The sequence below is a fragment of the Mobula hypostoma genome, chromosome 21 (genome assembly GCF_963921235.1).
Source record: "Mobula hypostoma chromosome 21, sMobHyp1.1, whole genome shotgun sequence".
Lineage (NCBI taxonomy): Eukaryota > Metazoa > Chordata > Chondrichthyes > Myliobatiformes > Myliobatidae > Mobula > Mobula hypostoma.
In genome coordinates, this window is record NC_086117.1 from 13133395 (window position 1) to 13158672 (window position 25278).

At 45.0% G+C, this 25278-nt stretch overlaps 1 long non-coding RNA gene across 1 annotated transcript in view; it reads right to left on the reverse strand.

The window, feature by feature from the left end:
• Window positions 1–19265, reverse strand: part of LOC134359794 (uncharacterized) — an 82642-nt gene extending 63377 nt beyond the window's left edge. Inside the window, exons 1-2 of the long non-coding RNA XR_010021205.1 lie at window positions 19147–19265; window positions 3844–3975 (exon numbers count right to left, since the gene is read on the reverse strand). This is a non-coding gene — a long non-coding RNA (uncharacterized LOC134359794). The remainder of the gene's footprint in view (window positions 1–3843; window positions 3976–19146) is intronic.
• Between the last annotated feature and the right edge of the window lie 6013 nt (window positions 19266–25278).

Sequence of the window (25278 nt, forward strand, 5' to 3'; positions counted from 1 at the left end):
TTCTGAACAAAAGTATCCTGTGGTCACTCTCCATTCTGCATCCAGATTCTGTAGACCAAAGCAGAAAACCTGAGGCTTTCCACATTTTACTCCAAATACCAAGCGTTTGTCCCTCTATTTACCATTTCAGGATCCCTCTGCAATCTCCGGCTTCTTCATACCTGTGGGAGCCATGTATCTAATTTCTATCTGTATTGTATTTGGTGTTGCGTTTATTACAGGTAGTGGTCATGTGGGTTGGGATGTGGTAAAAGCAAAGAGTTTAGTTGTGTATTCACGTCTTATCTTAGAAGTCAGTCTAGTTTGGGGAGAGCTAAGCGAGTGAGCTGGGGGATAATACCTTTTCTTGTTGAATATTTAAAATTGCTTAAATAGCCTTAAATGTGTTTGAATATTCCCGAATACATTTAAGAATGCTTGGCTTAATATGCCAAGGGTGTTTATTTCATTGTTTCTTTAGTTTTGTTAGTTTTTATTGCTTCAAGATGGTTGTCTTGCTAGTTCTTTGAATTTAGAACTTCATTATTGAATTGGATAGCACATCATGCAATACCATACCCCCCCTCCCCCACCCTATGGCTCTAAATGGTTTTGGTTTGCTTGACAGTAACCACTACAATACCCTTTGCTCTCTTAGCAAAATTAAACTTGGAGAACACTTTATCAAATATTTTTACAGCATCATTATTAATTACAATGAATGGCATTTCATTTTTATACTATCTGTCCTTTTCATTCTTCTTTGTTTACAGTCATCCAGCCCAGAAACAGGCCCTTTGGCCCAACTCGTTCATGCTATTCCATCTGCCCCATAGTCCTCTAAACGTCTCTTATCCAGTAGGTCACTTATCCTCTTATCCAGCTGGCTTATAAACGTGGTTCACGTGCCCAGCTCAAGCACTGTTTCTGGCTGCTCATTTCAAATACACAGCACCCTCTCTGAAGAAGCTGCCTCTGATATGCCTTTGAAATCTCTCATCTCTGGTGTTACACCTTTCGCACCCCCTCCCTGGGGAAAAAAGTCTATGTGGTTTCACACTGTCTATGCCCCTCCTGATCTACATCCCCTCATCAGGTTACTCCTTAATCTCTCATGTTCCAAGGCATAAAGTCCTAGACTGCACAACCTCACTTGTAACTCAGGCCCCCAAATCCAGGTAACATCCTGGTAAATCCTTAGTTAACGGTGGAAGAACCATAAGAAACACCTCTTCTTATTTGAAGAGTGGGTCTTCAGGGATGCACTAAGGACAAAGGACATCTACACAGAGCATCGTCGCAGGAAAGCAGCATCCATCATCAAGCACCCCCATCACCCAGGCTGTGCTCTCTTCTCACTGCTGCCATCAGGAAGAGAATACAGGAGCCTCAGGACCTACACCACCAGGTTCAGGAACAGTTGTTACCCTTCAACCATCAGACTCCTGAACCAGAGGGGATAACTTCACTCACCTCGACACTGAACTGTTCCCACAACCTATGGACTAATTTTCAAGGGCTCTTCATCTCATGCCCTTAATATTTATTCTTTCTGTATTAATTATTATTATTAATATACTTGTTATAATATTTGCACAGATTGTTGTCTTTTGGACATTGGCTGTTAGTCCGTCTTGCTGTGTGTGGTCTTCCATTGATTATATTGTGTATCCTTGTATTTACTGTGAATGTCTGCAAATAAATGAATCCGAGGGTTGTAAATGGTGACATATACTACCCTGAGAAGCACGCCAGTGCCTCTACTTCCTTAGGAATTTGCAGAAATTCGACATGACATCTAAAACCTTGACCAACTTCAGTGGATGTGTGGTGGAGAGTAGATTGACTGGCTGCATCACAGCCTGGTATGGAAACACCAACGCCTTTGAATGGAAAATGCTACAAAATGTAGCGGATGCGGTCCAGTACGTCACGGGTAAAGCCCTCCCAACCACTGAGCGCATCTACATGAAACACTGTCGCAGGAAAGCAGCATCCATCATCAGAGGTCCCACCACCCAGGCCGTGCTCTCTGCTCGCTATCAGGTAGAAGGTACAAGAGCTTCAGGACTCGCACCACCAGGCTTAAGAGCAATTACTACCCCTCAGCCATCAGGCTCTTATAAAAGAGAATAACGACACTCAACTTCTCTTGCCCCACCATTGAAATGCTCCTGCAACCGATGATCTCACATTAAGGACTCTTTACCTCATTATCTCATGTTCTCGTTATTTATTGCTATTTATTTATATTGCATTTGCACAGTTTGTTGTCTTATGGACTCTGGTTGATCTTTCATTGATCCTGTTGTAGTTACTATTCTATAGATTTGTTGAGCATGCCCGCAGGAAAATGAATTTTAGGGTTGTATTTGGAGACATATGTGTACTTTGATAATAAATATTGATGCAGCTCTAAAGAAGGCAAGACAGCGGCTATACTTCATTAGGAGTTTGAAGAGATTTGGTATGTCAACAAATACACTCAAAAACTTCTATAGTTGTACTGTGGAGAGCATTCTGACAGGCTGCATCACTGTCTGGTATGGAGGGGCTACTACACAGGACCGAAAGAAGCTGCAGAAGGTTGTAAATCTAGTCAGCTCCATCTTGGGTACTAGCCTACAAAGTACCCAGGACATCTTCAGGGAGCGGTGTCTCAGAAAGGCAGCGTCCATTATTAAGGACCCCCAGCACCCAGGGCATGCCCTTTTCTCACTGTTACCATCAGACAGGAGGTACAGAAGCCTGAAGGCACACACTCAGTGATTCAGGAACAGTTTCTTTCCCTCTGCCACCCAATTCCTAAATGGACAATGAATCTGTGAACACTACCTCACTTTTTAATATATATTAGAATAGAATAGAAGAATAGAGACATAGAGAGAAAACCTACAGCACAACACAGGCCCTTCGGCCCACAAAGCTGTGCTGAACATATCCTTACCTTAGAAATTACTTAGAGTTACCCATAGCCCTCTATTTTTCTAAGCTCTATGTACCTATCCAGGAGTCTCTTAAAAGACCTTCCACCACCATTGCTGGCAGCCCATTCCACGCACTCACCACTCTCTGCGTAAAAATTTACCCCCGACATCTCCTCTGTACCTACTTCCAAGCACCTTAAAACTGTGCCCTCTCATGTTAGCTATCTCAGCCCTGGGAAAAAGCCTTTGACTATCCTCACGATCAATGCCTCTCATCATCTTATACCCCTCTATCAGGTCACCTCTCATCCTCTGTCGCTCCAAGGAGAAAAGGCCGAGTTCACTCAACCTGTTTTCATAAGGCATGCTACCCAATCCAGGCAAAATTATTTTTGCATAATTTTACATAATTTTTAATCTGTTCAATATGCGTATACCGTAATTGATTTACTTATTTATTTTTTCTTTTATATTATGTATTGAATTCAATTGCTGCTGCTAAGTTAACAGATTTCATGACACATACTGTTGATAGCTGATTCTGATTCTAAATTTACTCAGAACTTTGAGCTCTGTTTGCTTGATATATTTGCATGTAGTTCACTTGTGACTTTTATTTTTGTCTTCTTTAATATACTGTTTAGCTGTTTAGCAATATAGTGTGGAATAGGTGCTTCCAGCCCTTCGAACCACACCAGCAGCAACTCCTGAAAAACCCGAATTAACCGGCATCTGAAACAAGAGAAAATCCGCAGATTGTGGGGATCAAAGTAACACACACAAAATGCTGGAGGAGCTCAGCAGGCCAGGCAGCATCTATGGAAAAGATGAAGCGTCTCGGCCTGAAACGTCAACTCTTTTCCGAGCTCCTCCAGCATTTTGTGTATGTTAACCTGAATCTAATCACCGGACAATTTACGATGTCCATTTAACCTACCTGGAATGGTTTTAGCCGTGGGAGGAATCTGCAGGACTTGGAGAAAACCTTCGCATTCCATGGGAGAGGGGGATGTACGGAGAGTCTTCACGGAGGATACTGGGTTTGAACTCCAAACTCCAAAATCCCAAGCTGTAATAAAAACCGCAATGTTACCCTGACGCCCAAATAATAAAGCAAAGAAGCAACTTGTAAACAGCAAGCCCTTGTGAGCCAATATTCTCACAGTCTAACTTCAAGTCTATTATTCCTAACTGCTTTTGTTAACGAATAATGAAAAAAATGCAAATCCCTTTCATAGCTTTTCAACTATAAATACATTCATTGACTATTTGTGATTCTTTACAAGCTTTATGTTAAAACCTTCAGCAGCTAAAATAAGAACTGTAATTTGGTTGCCAGGGCATTTCTGGGACTTGTGTAGAGGGGATTATCAGCTCTTAAGTGACTCTCTTAGAATAGAACCTAATTTACTTGATGATCTCAGTGTTGAAGAGCAAGTAGTTTACCTTTCAATGGAATTTTAAAGCTTTATGAACAACATCCTACAAAGTAAAACTAAATAAGATCATTTAGTCTCTTAAGATAAAGGGGAAAAAACTTTCTTCTGATTTATTTATCACGGTCATTGGGAGAAAAATAGCTTCCATTTATCTTTAGATATGGCTTGCTTATTGAAGCTACATTTTATAGCATGCTGTTCATTATCCGAGATGTGAGGATCCATCATGATAGATTACAATGACTCCACTGGGAAAGGTGCTTTGAAATGGGTTGTAAAGATACAGTCATGTTGCTTTCTTTAACACAGCGTTTACAATGTCAGTGGAATATATCTGATATCCATAAGCCATTCAAAATGATTTTCAATTACTGGAATTATTATTATATTGTTGAATTCATTATTATTAATGGTTGATCATTTTTCCTGTAATTGCTGGAAATAAACAGCTGCGTCACGGAGAAACACAATCAGAATTCAGGAAGTCAAGGAACTGGGACCGAAGCTCTGCGCGTCCGCTGGGGAAGTCGAAGGCCCCGAAGGCTGAGGCCAAAGACGGCCTGTCCTGGGGTCAGAGTCTAGGTAGCCTCCAGCCCCTTGGTATGAACATAGAATTCTCCAACTTCCAGTAATTCCCTCCCTCTCCCTATTATACTCTGCCCCTCCCCCAGCTGCCTATCACCTCCCTCATGATTCCGCCTCCTTCTACTACCCATCGTACTTTCCCCTATTCCTTCTTCACCTTTCCTGCCTATCACCTCCCTGCCTCCCCTCCCCCACCCCTTTATCTTTCCCCTTACTGGTTTTTCACCTGGAACCTACCAGCCTTCTCCTTCCCACCCTCCCCCCACTTTCTTTATAGGGCCTCTGCCCCTTCCCTCTTCAGTCCTGACGAAGGGTTCTGGCCCGAAATGTTGACTGATTGTTTCCACAGATGCTGCCCGACCTGCTGAGTTCCTCCAGCGTGTTGTCAGTGTTGCTTTGACCCCAGCATCTGCAGAGTATTTTGTGAGTGTACATTGGTCACTGCCTGTACACTTTACAGAGCTGGTTACGTCTGCCTAGTTATTCCTTCCTTCCCCCACCATAGAGGTAGAGCTCCCCAAATTCACAGTGTTTTTTTCACAACTTAGAACAGAGAACAATACAGGACCCCACAGAGTCTTTGGCCCACGATATTGTGCCAGACTTATAACCTGCTCTAAGATCAGTCTAACCTTCCCTCCTACATAACCCTCCATTTTTTCTCATCCGTATAACTAGCTAAGAGTTTCTTAAATGCCCGTAATGTATCTGCCTTTACCTCCTCCCCTGGCTGCATGTTTCATGCACCCTCCCCTCTCTGTGTGAAAAAACCTTACCCCTGACATCACCCTCCGCCCCCACCCAATACCTCCAATCACCTTAAAATGATGTCCCCTTGTATTAGCCATTCCTGCCTTGGGAATAAGCCTCTGGCTGTCCACTCAATCTATGCCTCTTATCATGATGGACACCTCTATCAAGTCTCATCTCATTCCACCTCCCCCCCACCCCCACCATGTGCTCACACCACGCGCAAACATCGCCAGCTCCATCTCTGCAACTACCTCCAAGTCCACCGACGCACAGGTGGGCCAACTCCAGTGCTGACTCCTAGGCCCACGTCCCCAGCGTTGAGTCCTGGTCTCAGTAGGATACAGAGCGGTAGAGCAGCATATCAGTTAACGCAATGCCTGATGGTGCCAGTGATTAGGGTTTTCAATTCCTGTCGCTCCCTGGTAGGAGTCTGTACGTTCTCCCCATGGCCGCCTGGACTTCCTCCCACATTCCAAAGACATACCGGTTAAGGTTAATACGTCGTGGGCACGCTACATTGGTACATAGAGGGCATGTTACATTGGTATGTTGTGGGCATGCTACGTTGGTATGTCGTGGGCATGCTACGTTAGTGCATCGTGGGCATGCTACGTTAGTACATTGTGGGCATGCTACATTGGTACATCGTGGGTATGCTACATTGGTACGTCGTGGGCACGCTACATTGGTACATTGTGGGCACGCTACGTTGGTACATCATGGGCACACTACGTTGGTACATCGTGGGCACGCTACGTTGGTACGTTGTGAGCACACTACGTTGGTACGTCATGGGCACACTATGTTGGTACATCATGGGCATGCTACGTTGGTACGTCATGGGCACACTATGTTGGTACATCGTGGGCATGCTACGTTGGTATGTCGTGGGCACGCTACGTTGGTGCTGGAAGCATGGCGACACTTGTGGGCTGCCCCCAGTACTTTCTCGGATTGGGTTGGTCGTCGATGCAAACAATGCATCTCAATGAATGTTTTGATGTACCTGTGACAAATAAAGCTTGCCTTTTGCAACACACACAAAAGATCATGATTAAAAAAAGATAAACATGATTTTTTTGAACCTCACTCATTGCGTGATGCTAACCAGTGGTGGGCAATGACCAAGCAGCCCCATTAGCAATCTCATTAGAAGTCTCACAGCACAGTATGTTTATTTGGCTGAGTCCATTTTCAGTTTTTGATGCGAGATAGGGGAGGCTGTCGATAATTAGTGAGTGCACGGAGGGGAGGACGGCAGGCTGATGAGGAACATGAAGTGTGTTTTCTGAACATCGAATAACCTTGCCCAGCTTGGGCTGTGATGTCAGCCTCTCCCTCCTGAATTACCTCCCAACTTTCCCTTACACGTCACCGACTGGCCTATGGGAGTGAACAGACTCTACTGTGTTGGAGAAAATTGGAGGGAAATATTCATTCTAAAGAGGGATTTTTTTTACGCACCGTGACTCAGCTGCTGGCCTGCTGCTTGTACTCATGGCAAAAGGTGGATTGTGTAGGTTAGAAGTGAACCGTGTAGTTTTTGTATTTTCTGTGGTTTTCTCATTTAGTTATTTATTATGCAACAACAGACACACACAGATCCGTCTTTACAATGGGTTTTACATAAACTGTTGATCCGAGTTGTCCTATTTCATTGTGCCTCGTCTGTGGCTATTGGAATCTCAAAACAAACAGATTAAAGCTTTTGTTAATAAAGTCCTAGTAAAAAGGCTCAGGAAACAAGTTATTTAATAGCAGAAGTTATGATCCAGAAAAGGAAAAGTCACACAGTTGGCAAGAACCTAATGATGCCAGCATGTAAAATTATAGTGGGTAAAATGCTTGGACAAGATGCAATACAAGAAATTGAAAAGGTTTCACTCTCAATTTGTATGATAAGTCAACGTGTTGCTGACATGTCACAAGATGCTGAAGAGGTTTAGTTTTGTGTGATAAACTGAAAAATGACAGCTTCTCTATCCAGGTCGATGAGTCAACAGATTTCACCAATAAATGTCATGTTGGAGCATTTGTCAGATTTGTAAATGATGATGAAATTCAAGAAAACTTTTTCTGTTGCAAAGAGCTCCCCGAAACAAGCAAAGGCCAAGATATATTTAATGTTTTGTCTTCATATCTGAAAACAAAAGGTCTGCTGTGGAGGAACTCTGTAGCATCTGTACTGATGGTGCCCCATCAATGGCTGGCTCCATGACAGGCTTCGTTTCTCCTGTAAAACAAAATTCTGACATTGTCACAACACACTGCTTCAACATTGTCAATAACATTCATGTTGTAAGTAACATTAATTAAAATTAATTTACAACCTTTATTTAAATTAAATTTACTGAGCCTACCTTTAGAAAAATCAAATCCCATTTTGGCTTAAGCCAGTTATTTGACAGATGCGTATTATGTTTGCCTTATGAGTTTTTTAAATCTATGAAAGGGAAGGAAAGAGATTAATTTTGAGAACTGTAAGCTAAGCTTAACTACCCGTTTTTTTCAAGGAAGGTTGGCTCTACTCAAAAGAGTATTGACAGTTATTTTTGAGTTATCATATATCTAGGGCTTACTGATCATGCTAACGTACTGTGAGCTGTAGATATAATATTTTGTACACAGAGGTTCCCCTGAGACCTGAAAATTATTTCAAGGGTTCCTCCAGGGCAAAAAGGTTGAGAAAGGCTGGTCAGTAGAAATCTTCACCTGGGCACCACATTGTTAACGTACACAGGATGTCAACGCCATGAAAATTAACCCTTTGCAGCATCATACAAGTCAAACATGACAATTTAATATAAATATAGACCGGATTCAGATTCAGATTTATTTATCACATGTACAGTACTGTGCAAAAGTCTTAGACACATATACATAGCTAGGGTGCCTAAGAATTTTGCACAGTACCATAGTAATTTTATGTATTACACTGTACTGCTGCCACAAAAAAAGTCATGACATATGTGAGTGATGATAAACCTGATTCTGATCTGGGTCTCTATCGTGGACTGAGAGTAGGAAGGGGGCAGGGAGAGGGAAATCATGATTGGGAGAAGGGGAAGGGAGAGGGGAGGGAGCAGGAAGCACCAGAGAGACATTCTGTATTCATCAATAAACCAATTGTTTGGAATCAAATGATCTTGCTGGTCTTGCGGCTGGGTGTGTCTTCACCCGAACCACCCCCTGCTGTGGCACTCCTTCTCTGCCACCCGTCCCACACCCCTCTCACGGCGATCCACCCGTCCCACACCCCTCCCGCGGCAATCCACCTGTCCCACACCCCTCCCGCGGAGATCCACCCGTCCCACACCCCTCCCACGGTGATCCACCCATCCCACACCCCTCCGGCGATGATTCACCCGTCCCACACCCCTCCCACGGCGATCCACCTGTCCCACACCCCTCCGGCGATGATTCACCCGTCCCACACCCCTCCCGCGGCGATCCACCCGTCCCACACCCCTCCCGCGATGATCCACCCATCCCACACCCCTCCCGCGATGATCCACCCGTCCCACACCCCTCCTATGGTGATCCACTCATCCCATACCCCTCCCGCGGCGATCCACCCGTCCCACACCCCTCCCGCGGTGATCCACCCATCCCACACCCCTCCGGCGATGATTCACCCGTCCCACACCCCTCCCACGGCGATCCACCCGTCCCACACCCCTCCCGCGGCGATCCACCCGTCCCACACCCCTCCCGCGATGATCCACCCGTCCCACACCCCTCCCGCGGCGATCCACCCGTCCCACACCCCTCCCGCGATGATCCACCCAGCCCACACCCCTCCCGCGATGATCCACCCGTCCCACACCCCTCCTATGGTGATCCACTCATCCCATACCCCTCCCGCGGCGATCCACCCGTCCCACACCCCTCCCGCGGCGATCCACCCGTCCCACACCCCTCCCACAGTGATCCACCCGTCCCACACCCCTCCCATGATGATCCACCCGTTCCACACCCCTCCCACGGCGATCCACCCATCCCACACCCCCCCGTGGCGATCCACCCATCCCACACCCCCCCATGGCGATCCACCTGTCCCACACCCCTCCCGTGGCGATCCACCCATCCCACACCCCTCCCACGGTGATGCACCCATCCCACACCCCTCCCACGGCGATCCAGCCATCCCACACCCCTCCCACGGCGATGCACCCATTCCACACCCCTCCCATGGCGATCCACCCATCCCACACCCCTCCCACGGTGATCCAGCCATCCCACACCCCTCCCACGGCGATCCACCCGTCCCACACCCCCCCCGTGGCGATCCACCCATCCCACACCCCTCCCGTGGCGATCCACCCATCCCACACCCCTCCCGTGGCGATCCACCCATCCCACACCCCTCCCACGGCGATCCAGCCATCCCACACCCCTCCCACAGCGATGCACCCATTCCACACCTGTCCCACGGCGATGCACCCATTCTACACCCCTCCCATGGCAATCCACCCATCCCACACCCCTCCCACGGCGATCCACCCATCCCACACCCCCCCGTGGCGATCCACCTGTCCCACACCCCTCCCACGGCGATCCACCCGTCCCACACCCCTCCCACGGCGATCCAGCCATCCCACAACCCCCCCGTGGCGATCCACCCATCCCACACCCCTCCCGTGGCGATCCACCCATCCCACACCCCTCCCACGGCGATCCAGCCATCCCACACCCCTCCCACGGCGATGCACCCATTCCACACCCCTCCCATGGCGATCCACCCATCCCACACCCCCCATGGCGATCCACCCGTCCCACACCCCTCCCACGGCGATCCACCTGTCCCACACCCCTCCCGTGGCGATCCACCCATCCCACACCCCTCCCGCGGCGATCCACCTGTCCCACACCCCTCCCACGGCGATCCACCCATCCCACACCCCTCCCATGGCGATCCACCCATCCCACACTCCTCCCGCGGTGATCCACCCGTCCCACACCCCTCCCACGGTGATCCACCCATCCCACACCGCCCCCGTGACGATCCACCTGGCCCACACCCCCCCCATGGCGATCCACCCTTGCCACTCCCAACATCCCTTGCTCCTGCCAGATTTACAGACTCACTCTCTGCTCCACTGACAAACACGGCACTGTACAAGAGTCGTAGGTACCCTCAATATATATGTGTACCTCAGAATTTTGCACAGCACCACACCTTGAAACATACGGTGAACAACGAACACACCCAAGGCAGCCCACAAGTGTCGCCACACGTTCTGGCACTAACACAGCTTGCCCACAATGGTCGGCAGCGGCAACAACAGTAGCAAAGCAAGCCCCTCCTCCCAACCACTCACCCTCTCAGGCATCCAGACAGGCTTCTAAACACAGGGCAGGCCTCCTCTGGGCCGCCAGTCCTTGGTCCCATACGCTCAGATTCACAGACTTCCCTGTGCACAATGATAAACACAACACACACAGAATGCTGGAGCAACTCCGCAGGCCAGGCAGCATCTACAGAGAAGAGTAAATAGTCGACATTCTGGGCCAAATCCCTTCATCAGGACTGGAAAAAGAGATGAGAAGTCAGAGTAAGAAGGTGGGGTAGGAGAGGAAGAAGTATAAGATGGTAGGTGATAGGTGAAACTGGGAGTGGGGAAGGGGGTGAAGTAAAGAGCTGGGAAGTCAATTGGTGAAAGAGATAAAGGGGGAATCTGATACGAGAGGACAGAAGGCCATGGAATAAAGAAAAGGGGGAGGAGAACCAGTGCTAGTTTAAGATTGGGAGAGTGAAAAAGAAATATAGTTAAGTATTAAGAGATTAATCTTTACAGTAAATCCACCTCCTTGCTCGTGAAATTTTCTGCCATTTGACCAGAAGTCTGGCTTTCTGTACTAAGTTGCCAATTTATGGTGGGTAGCACCTGCTCCTGGTGGAATGGCCTCTGGGAACTTGTCTAATAAATTCAGGTGGTTGATGCCATGGCAGAAGACCTCTCATACTGGGGATTCTCAGTCCATTAATTAGCCCACAAGTTCCCTGTATTGCACTCCAAGTGAAGTGACTGTGGACACAAGAACACGATTCCACTACAAAATTCCCAAAGGCAGTAAATCTGTTAAATATAAACACTAGTTCAAAGGAAATAGTAATGGATCATGAAGGTCTGATTTCCACTCTCTCTTGCTTCAGCTGGAGACTAACCTAACACATCTATTGAAGTGGTGTTTGAAATATTAACTATGTCTAGATTTTGGTGAGAAGCAATTTCTGAATTGGTTAATCTGAGGAAAATTATGATTTTATTCTGGAAGGTGCATTTTAAATAATAGATTGAGATTACAAGCTTCTGAACAGGCACAATAACAAGATAGTTGTTTTTGCAACTGTAGTAGTGCAAGTTTATTTTGAAATTCAGAGGCCACTTTATTAGCTACACCTGCTCATTAATGCAAATATCCCATCAGCCAATCATGTGACAGCAACTCAGTGTGTAAAAGCATGCAGACATGGTCAAGAGGCTCAGTTGTTTTGTTCAGACCAAACATCAGAATGGGGAAGAAATGTGATCTAAGTGAGTTTGACCCTGGAATGATTATTGTTGTCAGATGGGGTAGTTTGAGTAATTCAGATACTACTGATCTCCTGGGATTTTCACACACAACAGTCTCTAGAGTTTACAGAAAATAGTGCAAAAAAAAACATATACATCCAGTGAGCGGCAGTTCTGAAAGACCTGCCAAAGGATCTTGGCCTGAAACATTGACTGTACTTTTTTCCATAGACGCTGCCTGGCCTGCTGAGTTCCTCCAGCATTCTGCGTGTGTCACTTGCACAATCTCTTTTGTTTATAGATTCTGGGAAGCACAGATGACCATCACATTCATTGACTTTGAGCATTGAAGTGATTTATTGCATCGACAAGAATGGGTGAAAACACAGAAATTCTCACTTATTGCTTTGAGATTCAAAGGTGCCGTGAAATAAAGGTTATATTCAATTCGCAGACCGAAACATCAAATTCTGTAAACAAAATTGCAAGCATACGTCTCGGGCATGTCTGTGGATAATCTGGAAAGCAAACCTGGCACTTCACTGTTAAAACTGGTTTGGTCTGTTAAAAGTTCCACTTGAGCACACCCTGTGGGGATCCAGAAAACTGTAGCGGGTTGTAAATTAGCAAGCCAATTAGAAGTCAATGAATTGCTTGTACAGTATGTTACAGGCGTCACATCAACGATCGCCTTTCTTTGAAAAATCACTCAAATGAGATTAGATGAAGCTCTCATGTCTACACTGCTGAACAAATTGCCAGACTCTTACTTCGCAATGCTCTGCTGTGCAGGTACAGTTAATTAAATAAGGTTATTTGACAGGACCTTTTTGTAAAAAAATATATTAGTAATTTATAAATGCGAGAGATTCTGCAGATGCTGGAAATTCAGGACAACACGCACGAAAGGCTGGAGGAATTCAGCAGGTCAGGCAGCATCTACGTAGAGGAACAAACAGTCAACGTTTTGGGCTGAAACCCTATTATTTCTATTTAACTTAAATTTACAGCCTCAAAAAATAGCTCTCCTTCACTGAATATCTTTCATCAGGGTTTTATTTTGAAATTTATTAAGACCGTAAGAACAGAATTGGGACATTCAGCCCATTGAATCTGCTCCATCATTCGATCATGGCTGATTTATTTTCCCTCTCAACCTCATTCTCCCGCCTTCTCCCAGTAACCTTTGATGCCCTGACTAACAAAGAACCTAAAGCTTGAAATGGGATTTCACAAATAATCAGCAAACAACCAACTAAAATACATAATAGTTTCAAGAAAAAAATTGAATTTGAATTGAATTGACTTTATTTCTTACATCCTTCACATACATGAGGAGTAAAAATGATTACATTGTGTCTCCATCTAAATGTGCAATGTGCAATCATAGTAATTTATAATAATTCATAATAAATAGAACAGTCAATGTAACATAAAGTACACTCAAATCAGCGTGAGTTAATCAGTCTGATGGCCTGGTGGAAGAAGCTGTCCTGGAGCCTGTTGGTCCTGGCTTTTATGCTGCGATACCATTTCCTGGATGGTAGCAATTGGAATAGATTGTGGTTGGGGTGACTCAGGTCCCCAATGATCCTTTGGGCCCTTTTTACGCACCTGCCTTTGTAAATGTCCTGAATCATGGGAAGTTCACAACTACAAATGCGCTGGGCTGTCCGCACCACTCTCTGCAGAGTCCTACGGTTAAGGGAGGTACAGTTCCCATACCAGGCAGTGATGCAGCCAGATCCATTGATGTCAGTAGGGGTTAACCCACTTCCATTCCTCCTGTAATCCACAATCAGCTCCTGGTATTTGCGACATTGAGGGTGTTTTTTTGACACCACTGTGTCAGAGAGATAACTTCTTCCCTGTAGGCAACCTCGTTATTGTCTGAGATAAGGCCAATCAATGTAGGGTTGTCTGCAAACTTAATTAGATTAGAGCTGTGGCTGGCGATACAGTCATGGGTATACAGGGTGTAAAGGAGGGGACTTAGTATGCAGCCCTGAGGGGCTCCTGTGTTGAGAGTCAGAAGGGGCAGAGGTGAGGAAGCCGGTGATCTGACAGGAAGTCCAGGATCCAGCTGCACAAGGCAGGGTGAAGGCCGAGATCTCTGAGCTTCTTGTCGAGCCTGGATGGAACTATGATGTTGAATGCTGAACTGTTGTCCAAGAACAGCATTCGCACATAAGCATCCTTCTTCTCCGGATGTGTAAGGACGGTATGTAGAGCAGTGGCTATTGCATACTCTGTCAATTAGTTGTGTCGGTAGGCAAATAATGTAGGAGGTCCAGTTTGGGTGGTAGCAAGCTGCAGATGTAATCCTTGACCAGTCTCTCAAAGCATTAAAGCATTTGCTTATTATTGAGGTGAGTGCAACAGGACAAATTGCAAATTTGTAAACGCTTTGCAGTTACCTAGTTTTCTGCATCAATTACTCATAAAATATGGTCTGATCTTCATCTAGGTCACAATAATAGACAAATGCAATCTGCCTAAACTAATAACGCGCAAACAATTGTACTTCTTCTCATCAATACTGAGAACACCATTTAAATGATCATTCAGGGTTCAAAGCCTCTGGGCTACTGGCTTCTACAAAAGCTATTTGGAGTCAGGTGTTCCAATCAATGTGCTTAGACGGAGGTGTGGGTTGTAGAGGTGCCCTGCCCTATAAAAAGACACACAAAGTCAGTTTGCTGACAGACCATGCTGTTCTCAAGAAAGATCTGTGTATGTGCACCATGCCTTGATCAAAACAACTTTCAGAGGACCTTAGAAGAAGTATCATAGAGATGCATGAAGCTGGAAAAGGCAACAAAAACATTTTTAAAGACCTGAGTGTTCTTCAGTCCACAGTTAGAGAAACTATCTCCAAATGGACTGTTGCTACTCTCCCTAGGAGTGGGCGTCCTGCAAAGATCACACCAAGAGCACAACGTGTAATGCTGAAGGAGGTGAAAAAGAACCCATGGGTAACAGCAAAAGACCTGTAGAAATCTCTAGAACTTGCTAAAGTCTCTGTTCATGTGTCCATCATAAGAAAAGCACTGAACAAGAATGGTGTTCACAGAAGGTCACCATGGAGGAAACCACTGCTCTCCAACAAAAAAATTGCCACACGTCTCAAGTTTGCAAAGACCATCTGGATATTTCACAGTGCTTCTGGGACAATGTTCTCTGGATAGATGAGACAAAAGTTGAACTTTTTGGCAGAAATGCACACTGTTACATTTGGAGGGAAAAGGGCACTGCACACCAACACCAAAACCTCATCCCAACTGTGAAGCATGGTGGAAGGAGCATCATGGTTTGGGGCTGCTTTGCTGTCACAGGGCCTGGACAGCTTGCAATTGTTGAGGGAACAATGAATTCAGAATTGTATCAAGACATTTTACAGAAGAATGTCAGGGTAGTGGTCCATCACCTGAAGCTTAATAGAAGTTGAATGATGCAACAAGACAATGATCAGAAACACAAGAGTAAATCAACACCAGAATGGTTTAAAAAGAAGAAAATTCATGTCTTGGAATGGCCAAGTCAGAATCCAGACCTTGACCCAATTGAGATGCTGTGGCATGACCTGAAGAGGGCTGTTCATGCAACATATCCCAGAAATACTGGTGAACTGAAACAGTTTTGAATAGAGGAATTGTCCCGAATTCCTCCAAGCCAATGTGCAGGACCGATCAACAGTTACTGGAAATGTTTGGTTGAAGCTACTGCTGTTCAAGGGGGTCACAGCAGTTACTAAAAACAAAGGTTCACACACATTTTCCAGCAAATACGTGTAATATTGGATAATTTTTCTCAATAAATAAATGAGTAAGTATAATGTTTTTGTGTTATTCATTTAATTCGGTTCTCTTTATCTAGTTTTAGGACTTACATTTTAGGTCATATTTATGCAGAAACAGAGAAAATTCTAAAGGGTTCACTATCTTTCTAGCACCACTGTATGATATAGGATGTTTACTTTGAAATCTGCAGTTGTGTCAATGCCTTTGTGGCTGCGTGAGAAAGCAGCCAGTGTGTGTGCATGAGATAACAAGTGAAAGTGTGTGTGTGTGCTGGGTGAAAACAAGAAACTGTTTGGCAGAATATCATGAATACGATTTTCCTAACTTCCATTTCTCTCACTTCTCCCTTTTCCTGTCCACCACTCTGACTCCCTTTGCACCCAGCTTCCCTTTCTTGAAGTACATTGGAGCCTGGGGAAGCAGGGTTAACGCCAAGGCCCAATTTCTGAGCAGCATGTTTGAATGGCCTACTGCCGTGCTGGAAATTACCAAGAGGGAGTGAAAGAAAGCAGAGGTTTAGTGAATTCTCTTAATACAAATTGATGAGCTCTTTTTCAAATCTAAGGAGCTTTAATTTTCTGAACTATATTCTTCTGCATTTATATCCCATGAAATAATCGGTCTTATTTATTTGTACGTACACTAACATAATACTGTGAAAACGTTCATTCACACATACAAGGATACACTGCACCCTAGTCACAATCCCCACACCAACTCTCTCATTCGATCCTAATCCTCCCCCCCACCTCCACCAGCCTCATCACCAACCCATCCAACTGTCCCACTCAATCTCCTCGTCCCCATCGCCAACAACCTATTCAATGCTCCCACCCAACTCCACCAGCCTCGTCACCAACAACACATCCAGTTGTCCCACTCAATCTCCTAAACCCCATCACCAACATTCCACTCAAAGCTCCCACCCAACCCCACCAGCTCCTATCACCAACAACTTATCCAACTGTCCTACCCACTACCCAATCTGACCAACCCCCTTCACAAACAACCCACCACCCAATCATACCAGCAACCATCCCAACTCTTGCACCCAACCCCATCACAAACAACCCTCCCACCACACCCCACCGGCAATCCCTGCTTTGAAATTTGAATTTTGTGCTTGTTCCTACAGCCAGAGAAGAATGTGAACCCTTAACATGTCTCAATATAAAGAGGAAGGGAACTGTCAGCTTCACAACTTGGACAACTGAGAGGCAGCAGTCAGCATGTCCTGAGCACTGACCCGACACCCCTCAGAACTGCCCCCATACTTTGGGACACATACGGATGCCACACCTCCTCAGATTTGCCTCAATATGTCTGACAGTCGTAGATTAATGCAGCACAGAAACAGGCCCTCCAGCCCAACCCATCCATAGCGACCGTGGTCTCTATGTGAGCTCATCCCCTTTCCCAGCTCTAGGTCCCTACCTTTCAAAACCTTTCCTAGGAGGGAGGAGAAGATGGCAACGCGACGCAATGCGCGTGGCCTGTCCAGTGAAATGATATTGTATTTGTTAAATAGGGGCCGTGCACAATTCTGATTTGATGGAGACAGACCTGAGAAGCACGGAGGAACATCTGGAGAAACTTCTGAAATGCCCGGTTCGCTGCCGCTGCTACGGTGCAATCGAGAAGCTCCGGAGGGGAAGGCCCCAAATCCTCGGCTTTGCCTGTTGCTGGAGGCCGGGGATGGAGTCGAAGCATTTGGCAGAGATGGTGCTCGGTGCTTGGTGTCAAAGGCTCGAAGTTTTCGGACAACTCAGAGTCGGACTGTGGTCCGGTGCTTCCAGGGTGCAGCATCGGCAAGTTTGTTACTTCCTTCTACCGTCTGTGTGAGATGATGGGACTTTCGAGAGACTTTGAACTTTTTTTACCGTGCCCATGGCCTGTTCTTCATCAAGGTACGGTATTGCTTGCACTGTTGTAACTATATGTTATAAGTGGTTTTTGTCAGTTTTTCAGTCTTGGTCTGTCTTGTGATTCTGTGATATCACACCAGAGGAACATTGTATCATTTCTTAATGCATGCATTACTAAATGACAATAAAAGAGGACTGCGTGTCCTCATAATCATAATCTAATCTAATCTAATCCGTATATCCCATATCCTGTGACTCATGTATCCATGTCTCTGTCTACCTGTCTCGTTACAGGATACCACCACAGCCACCCTGATCCTCCTAAAACTGCCCTGATGAACCCCCACCCCCGAATTAGAAATTATCAGGGTTACAGTAGGAAACTTTACCTCTTGGTAGAGGTGTCTAAAACCAGAGGGCACAGGTTTAGGAAGAGGGGTAAGAAGCCCAGAGGAAGAATTTATTTTCCACCCTGAGAGGGCTTGGAATCTGGAAGGCACAGCCTCAGTGGATGGAGGAACTAGTGAGACCTGAATGTCCCCACATACCTACAGACGAAGCGCTGGCAAATGGGTTCATATGTACAGATACTTCAAGATTCAAATTGTTTATTATTCTTCAGTACACAGGTGTAACGCGGAATGACAGCAGGGTAGTGTAGTGGTTAGCACAACGCTCGACAGTACAGGAGACCATGGTTCAATTCCCGCGGCTGCCTGTAAAGAATTTGTACGTTCTTTCCGTAACCGCGTGGGTTTCCTCCAGGTCCTCTGGTTTCCTCCCACAGTCCAAAGACGTACTGGTTGGTAGGTTAATTAGTCATTGTAAGTAATCCTGTGATTAGGCTAGGGTTAAATCAGTGTGTTGCTGTGCAGCACGGCACAAAGTGCCGGGATGGCCTATTCTGCACTGAATCTCAATAGCTAAATGTTCCTCCAGATCCGATGTGGCATTAAAAAACATAATAAGCATAACAACACAGTAAATATAAATATAAAAGCAATCTTGTATAATGTAAAATGTACAAGTAGCAGTGCACAGACGTTTGAAGGGCTAGCATGGCTAGTCTTTCTTGATGGCTAGCATGGATGTACTGGGCTGAATGGCCTTTTTGTGCTGTTTGACTGCATGACTCAATGAGCTGCCCTCCTACACTCTCTGTCTTATTTGCTCTGGTTCCGCAAAACAACTGCAACAGAAGTTAATTACTGTGGTTAGAAGCTCTAGGTTATAAAGAACAAATTATCTTCCCAACAAAACAATTTATTAAAATTGCTCACTGTGGCTTTGCTTCTCATCTGGATGAAAGTGCAGGTCAATCACTGCCCGCTCCATATCAGTATTCCGGCCGGTTGGAATATTTGGCCACACAAGTGAATCAGATGGCAGTAATATCCAGTGGTACAAAATAATGAGGGAGTCATCTGAAAACAGCTGGGAAAATTGTTTCCTTCCAATTAAGGATTGTTTAGTTTGGGCCAGATTGATATCGTTTCTCTGCCGTGCATTGGAATGTTTTGCTGCTGTTGCAGACCCGATAAAAAAGGGAACTGTTCCTTATTTGGGCACCAAAATATTCAAAGGCTGATTGGAAAATCTTGATTGTGTTGAGAAGCACTTTATCATCTGAAACATGTCCTTTCAGGTTTCAGTAGCATAGATGTTATGTTACTGAATTAGTTATCTAGAGGCTTTTAAATTCCTTGAAGCCAAATTGGATTTGTTAATATTTAACACAGAACAGAGAACAACAGAGTACAGCAACAGGCCCCTCAGTCCACAATGTCTGTGTCTAACACGATCTCAAATTAAACTAGCTATCTTCTCAATCCATATCCCTCCATCCCATGCACATTCATGTGCCTAATAGTCTGTAGGTTCCTAGGGTTGTCATAGCCAGCGGTGGTAATGGGAATAAGCTCTCACTACCTACAAAGTGCTCCAAATGGTGTGCGTCTCTAACAGCCTCTGACAACCAAGTCCAACTCTTGGCCTTCACCTGTGGCTTAGCTACTAGGCCCGGCGGAACTGTTTCTACTGACAAGAGAAGGGGCAAAGGCGGACCACTGGCGCCTCAAAACCAGCTGCTTTGGGCAGGTGGGGCTCATCAGCCTTGGACGGCAGCCCGCCTAGGAGAAGGAAAGCTCTGATTTTAGACCTCCGCTGTCTTGTGGCCATACCCACCCACAGGAAAGGAAGAAATTCAGAGCCGGGGTCCCTAAGGCAGTTTGATGTTGTTTACATCTTCACTTCAGCAACCTCTGCGTCGACACTGGTGCCAAGCTGTATCGTGCTTGCCCTTCCCTTGGACTACATCAGTGACGTGGAGAGGGGGAGCGCACTGCATGGGCAACAGCCGGTTCTTCAAATCTTCCTGCCCAGGCTTGCGCCCTGGAGAGGACGGTCCACCAGAGGCGCAAACTCATGATCTCCTGGGATCGACAGCTTGTACGCCTACTAATAGTTTGTAATGCTGAAGCTTTATAAAGGGTTTGGTCAGACTGCACTTGGAGTACTGTGAGCAGTTTCGGGCCCCTTATCTAAGAAAGGATGTGCTGACATTGGATAGGGTCTAGAGGAGCTTCACAAGAATGATCCTGGGAGTGAAGGGGTTAACATACGAGGAGTGTATGATGGCGCTGGACCTATTCTCACTGGAATTTAGAAGGTGATCTCATTGAAACCTATTGAAGATTGAAAGGCCCTACACAGAGTAGACATGGAAAAGATGTTGCCAATAATGGGGGAGTGTTGGACCAGAAGGCACAGCCTCAGACTGGAGAGATGATCCTTCAGGACAGAGATAAAGAGGAATTTCTTTAGCCATACGGTGGTGAATCTGTGGAATTCGTTGCCACAGGTGGCAGTCGAGGCCAAGCCATTGGGTATAATTAAAGAGGAGTTTGATAGGTTCTTCATTAAAAAGGATATCAAAGGTTTCGGGGAGAAGGCAGGCAAATGGGGTAGAGAGGGATGGTAAATTAGCCATGATGGAATGGTAGAGCAGACTCGAAGGGCCAAATGGCCTAATTCTGGTCCTATGTCTTCTGGTCTTAGCCATTATTGTATCTACTTCCACCACCACCCCTGGCAGTCCATTGTACATGCAAAAATCTTGTCCTTTACATCCCCTTTAAACTTTCAACCTCTTCCCTCAAACATGTCCTCTAGTATTTGCCATTTGAAGGGAAGATTTGAAGTCTGGAAGGTCTGAAGTCTGGAAGAGTAAAATGAAGGATAAAAGAGGGAATTTTCACGGGTAAACAAGAGTTAGTCTTAGCCACATTCCTGTAGAGTGGTGCCTAAAGTCTTGGGACAATTTTCATAAAGAAATGTTCCCTGATCCACAGAATGAATGAAAAAGTAAAAGTAAACATGAAATGCAAGTTTTCAGCCACCCTGTTAGTCTGGGATGTCACAAAACACAAATTATAGATCAGTGGAAAAAGTAAGATTTATAGTTGGCTCCCATTTCAAGTTCAAGTTTATTGTCATTCAAGCACACACATGTATACAGCTAAACGAAACAGTGTTCCTCTGGGGTCAAAGTGCAAAACACAGTCCATGTACAGTATACAGAGTCATGATCCAACACATACAGTCACAGTTAGCACGAGTCCCTGGCTGGCACGGCCTGGAGATTGACAGGCTGAAATAAAGTGCGAGGTGTATGTTTATGTAAAACAGTATAATGTAACTGGCAAAATTATAACAAAACAAACAGTTGTATAAATATAAATACAATACTATCAAAGTATAAAAGTAATGTAAGCATACTTGTTTCTTCTTCATTGTCTGGTCAGTTACTCTGTTTGTCCATCTGATGTTGATGATCCTTCTCAAGCACTGGTAGATGAAAGCCTGCAGTTTTTGTAGTGTTTATAATATAACTGTACTATTACTGGCAGAACCATTTCTACTGGCAGCAGAAGGGGCAAAGGCTACTGGCGCCTTGAAACCATTCACTTTGAGCAAATGGGACTTGTCAGCCGTGGTTGGCAGCTCTTCTAGGAAAAGGAAAACTGATCTCAAACCTCCGCTACATTGCAGATATATCCACTTATAGGTAGGGCTTCAGGAGTAAACCATGAGGAAAAATTCAGAGCTGGAGTCCCTAAGGCAGTCCCGCGTGGAGCTCAATGCTGGTTAGCAACTCCTGTGACGCCGCCGATGCCAAACTGTATCGGTCTCTGCCGTTCCATTGGATTCATCAGTTGCATGAAGAGGGGGGGATCCTGTAACATGGGCAACAGCTTTCTCTGCGTATCGTACTGCCCTGGCTTGCCTTTCACGTAGACAGCTGGGATACAACGTCCATGCCAACAGAGGGCCTCCAGTTTAAACATGTGAAACAGCAGCAATAAAGGGTGATAAGTGACCAGTGCATGATGGGAGTGTGTCTGTGAGTTGGGGATTTCAAGAAGAATTTTCAATGTTCATCAAGAAATTGATTCAATTTTAAATTAATTTTGCAATACTTGTTTTAATGCCACCATTAATTTGCTAGGAGCCAGGATAAAAAGAAACAAGAACATGGGCTGCCTCAGCTACTGCATCCAAGAAGGCCATTATTTACAGTTCATTTACAGAACCATTGGTTATTTGCAGAGGAGGCAAGTTTTTGCTAAAGTACCGGCATGCAGAAATAAAGACAGAAAATACTGGAAATATTCAGTCGGTCAGGTAGCAGTGGTGGGGAGAGGGACAGGACTAATGTTTCAGATCCGTGACCTTTAATAGATTTTCATTTGTCGGTCGAGAAGCTTGCAGGTATATGGTGAAGCGTAGCCCACGAGTACCTGCACTGTTGTTCTGTTTCACTCAACAGAACAAGGTGGGTGTTAAGTAGAACATTAACAAGATGTGGGCGTTTAAATAGCCCGATAATCACTCACACCTGCAAATTATTCTGTTGCAGATTAGTAAATTACAGCTGTGCATTTCAGTTCAGTGGAACAGCTCTTGCACATTGATCACTGAACCCAATAAATAAGAGGAGTGTTTGATGGCTCTGAGCATGTATTTGCCAAAGTTTGGGAAAAATGAGAGGGATCTCATTGAAATCTATTGAATATTGGAAAAGCCTATACAGAGTGAATGTGGAGACAATATTTTCCTGGGGGGGGGTGAGTCTTGCACAACAGCGGGGGTCCCCAACCTTTTTTGCACCGCGGACCGGTTTAATATTGACAATATTCTTGCGGACCGGCCGACCGGGATGGGTGTTCAAGTAGGGTTAAACTCACCTCAACATGTCTTTTACAGTTAGGGTCGCCAACTTTCTCACTCCCTATTAAGGGACAAAAGTAGCAGTTAAATATGGGACACTTGTGTTTACCCCGAGAAAGACTACCATGACCATGAAGCCTTGCGCAGGCACCTGTGTGCGCATGTGTGACGTGCGCTGCGTGTAGGTGCCGATCTTTTTTCTACAAATCAGTTTTGGCGATCCTGTTCAGTGAAACTACACTGTACATACATTATTTTTACTTTATATAGGCTGTGTATTTATCATATCATTCCTGCTTTTACTATATGTTAAGGTTATTTTAGGTTTTATGTGATATTTGCTATGACTTGGTAGGTTATTTCAAGTTCAACAGTGCGTGACAGGGAATGAGGAAAGGTGCAGCTGACTCATATCGTTTCATATCACCAAATCATATCGTTTCCTCGTGGCCTGGTAGCACATGCTTTGCAGCCCGGTGGTTGGAGACCACTGCACAAGAGGACACAGACTCAGAATAGAGGGACATCCCTTCAGAACAGAGATGAGGAGACATTTCCTTAGCCAGAGGATGGTGAACCCATGGGACTCATTTCCACAGACAGCTGTGGAGGCCATGTCATTGGGTATATTTAAAATGGAAGTTGATGGGTTCTTGATGAGTAAGGGTGTCAAAGGTTACGGGGAGAAGGCAAGAGAATGGGGTTGAGAGGGATAATAAATCAGCCGTGATGGAATGGCAGAGCAGACTCTTTGGGCTGAATGGCCTAATTCTGCTCTTATGTCTTATGGTCTTATAGAACCTGGCCAGTGTATATGGACCACCCTAGAAAATCAACAGTTCATGGCAAGCTTCACAGAGAATCTGCATCAATAAAGTAAAGCAGAGCATGTGTTGCCTGAATGTAAATAATAGGAATTCTGCAGATGCTGGAAATTCAAGCAACACATCAAAGTTGCTGGTGAACGCAGCAGGCAAGGCAGCATCTCTAGGAAGAGGTACAGTTGACGTTTCAGGCCGAGACTGGGTTTGTCTGAGTCCTGACAAAGGGTCTCGGCCTGTAACGCCATCCTGACGAAGGGTCTCGGCCTGAAATGTCGACTGTACCTCTTCCTAGAGATGCTGCCTAGCCTGCTGTGTTCACCAGCAACTTTGACGTGTGTTGCCTGAATGTATTTCACCTGCACAGCTTTGTACTTCATACCACAAATGTTCTGTTCATGAAATGGCAGGATTTTTTTAAACTGAAGGTATTTACAATAAATAAAGATACAAGTACTGCAGATGCTGGAATCTGGAGCAGGGGTGTGCGGTTGGCAACGTTCACCCTCATTTGCTAAATCATTATTTTTAAGCAACAAGCAGTTTACAGGAGTTTACTCCCACAGATGCTGAATGACCTACTGAGTTCCTCCAGCAGAATGTTGCTTAGGAACAAATTATCAGCAAATGAGAAGGAACATTGCCAACCACAGATTTCAGGACTTTTTTTTTCCCAAAATCTGACTTTATCTTGGGAAAACAGGCTCCAAGACAATAGTTGCACATACAAGTAACAAGTTGCTCCCATGTTCCAAACTGGTGATTTGGAGCCAATTATTTCAAAGTTCTAAGTAAATTTATTATCAAAGTGCATATATACTACCATATATAAAAACCTTGATATTCATTTTCTTGTGGGCATTCACAGTAAATACAAGGAAACACAATAGATCCAATAAAAACTACAACAAAGACTAACAGATAACCAACGTGCAAAATACAACAAATAGTGCAAATACAAAAAAAGAAATAAATGCAAATAATGAATAAAAAATTATGATTGATTCTGTCCCACACTCATAGTTAAGAGAAGCTCGTATTACATATACGCTACTGTCAATACTTGTTAAATTCCTACAACATCTGATGAATCATTTGCGTCCTACAATCACCCCATCTATTAACAACCAAACAAGAACAACCACTGCTATCGAAATAAAGTGAGACATTTTTCAAGGAAACTCTCTAAGTCCCTATGGGTTTGTCTGGCTTTAACGCCACTCTCTAATCTACTGAATTGGATGAAAATTGAGTATCATATCAGAGACAACCAAATGAATTATACCTTGACACACCTTCTATACATGGATGATTCAGGAAATTATGAAAATTATATGCTCCTTCATCAGTAAAGCTAAAGCA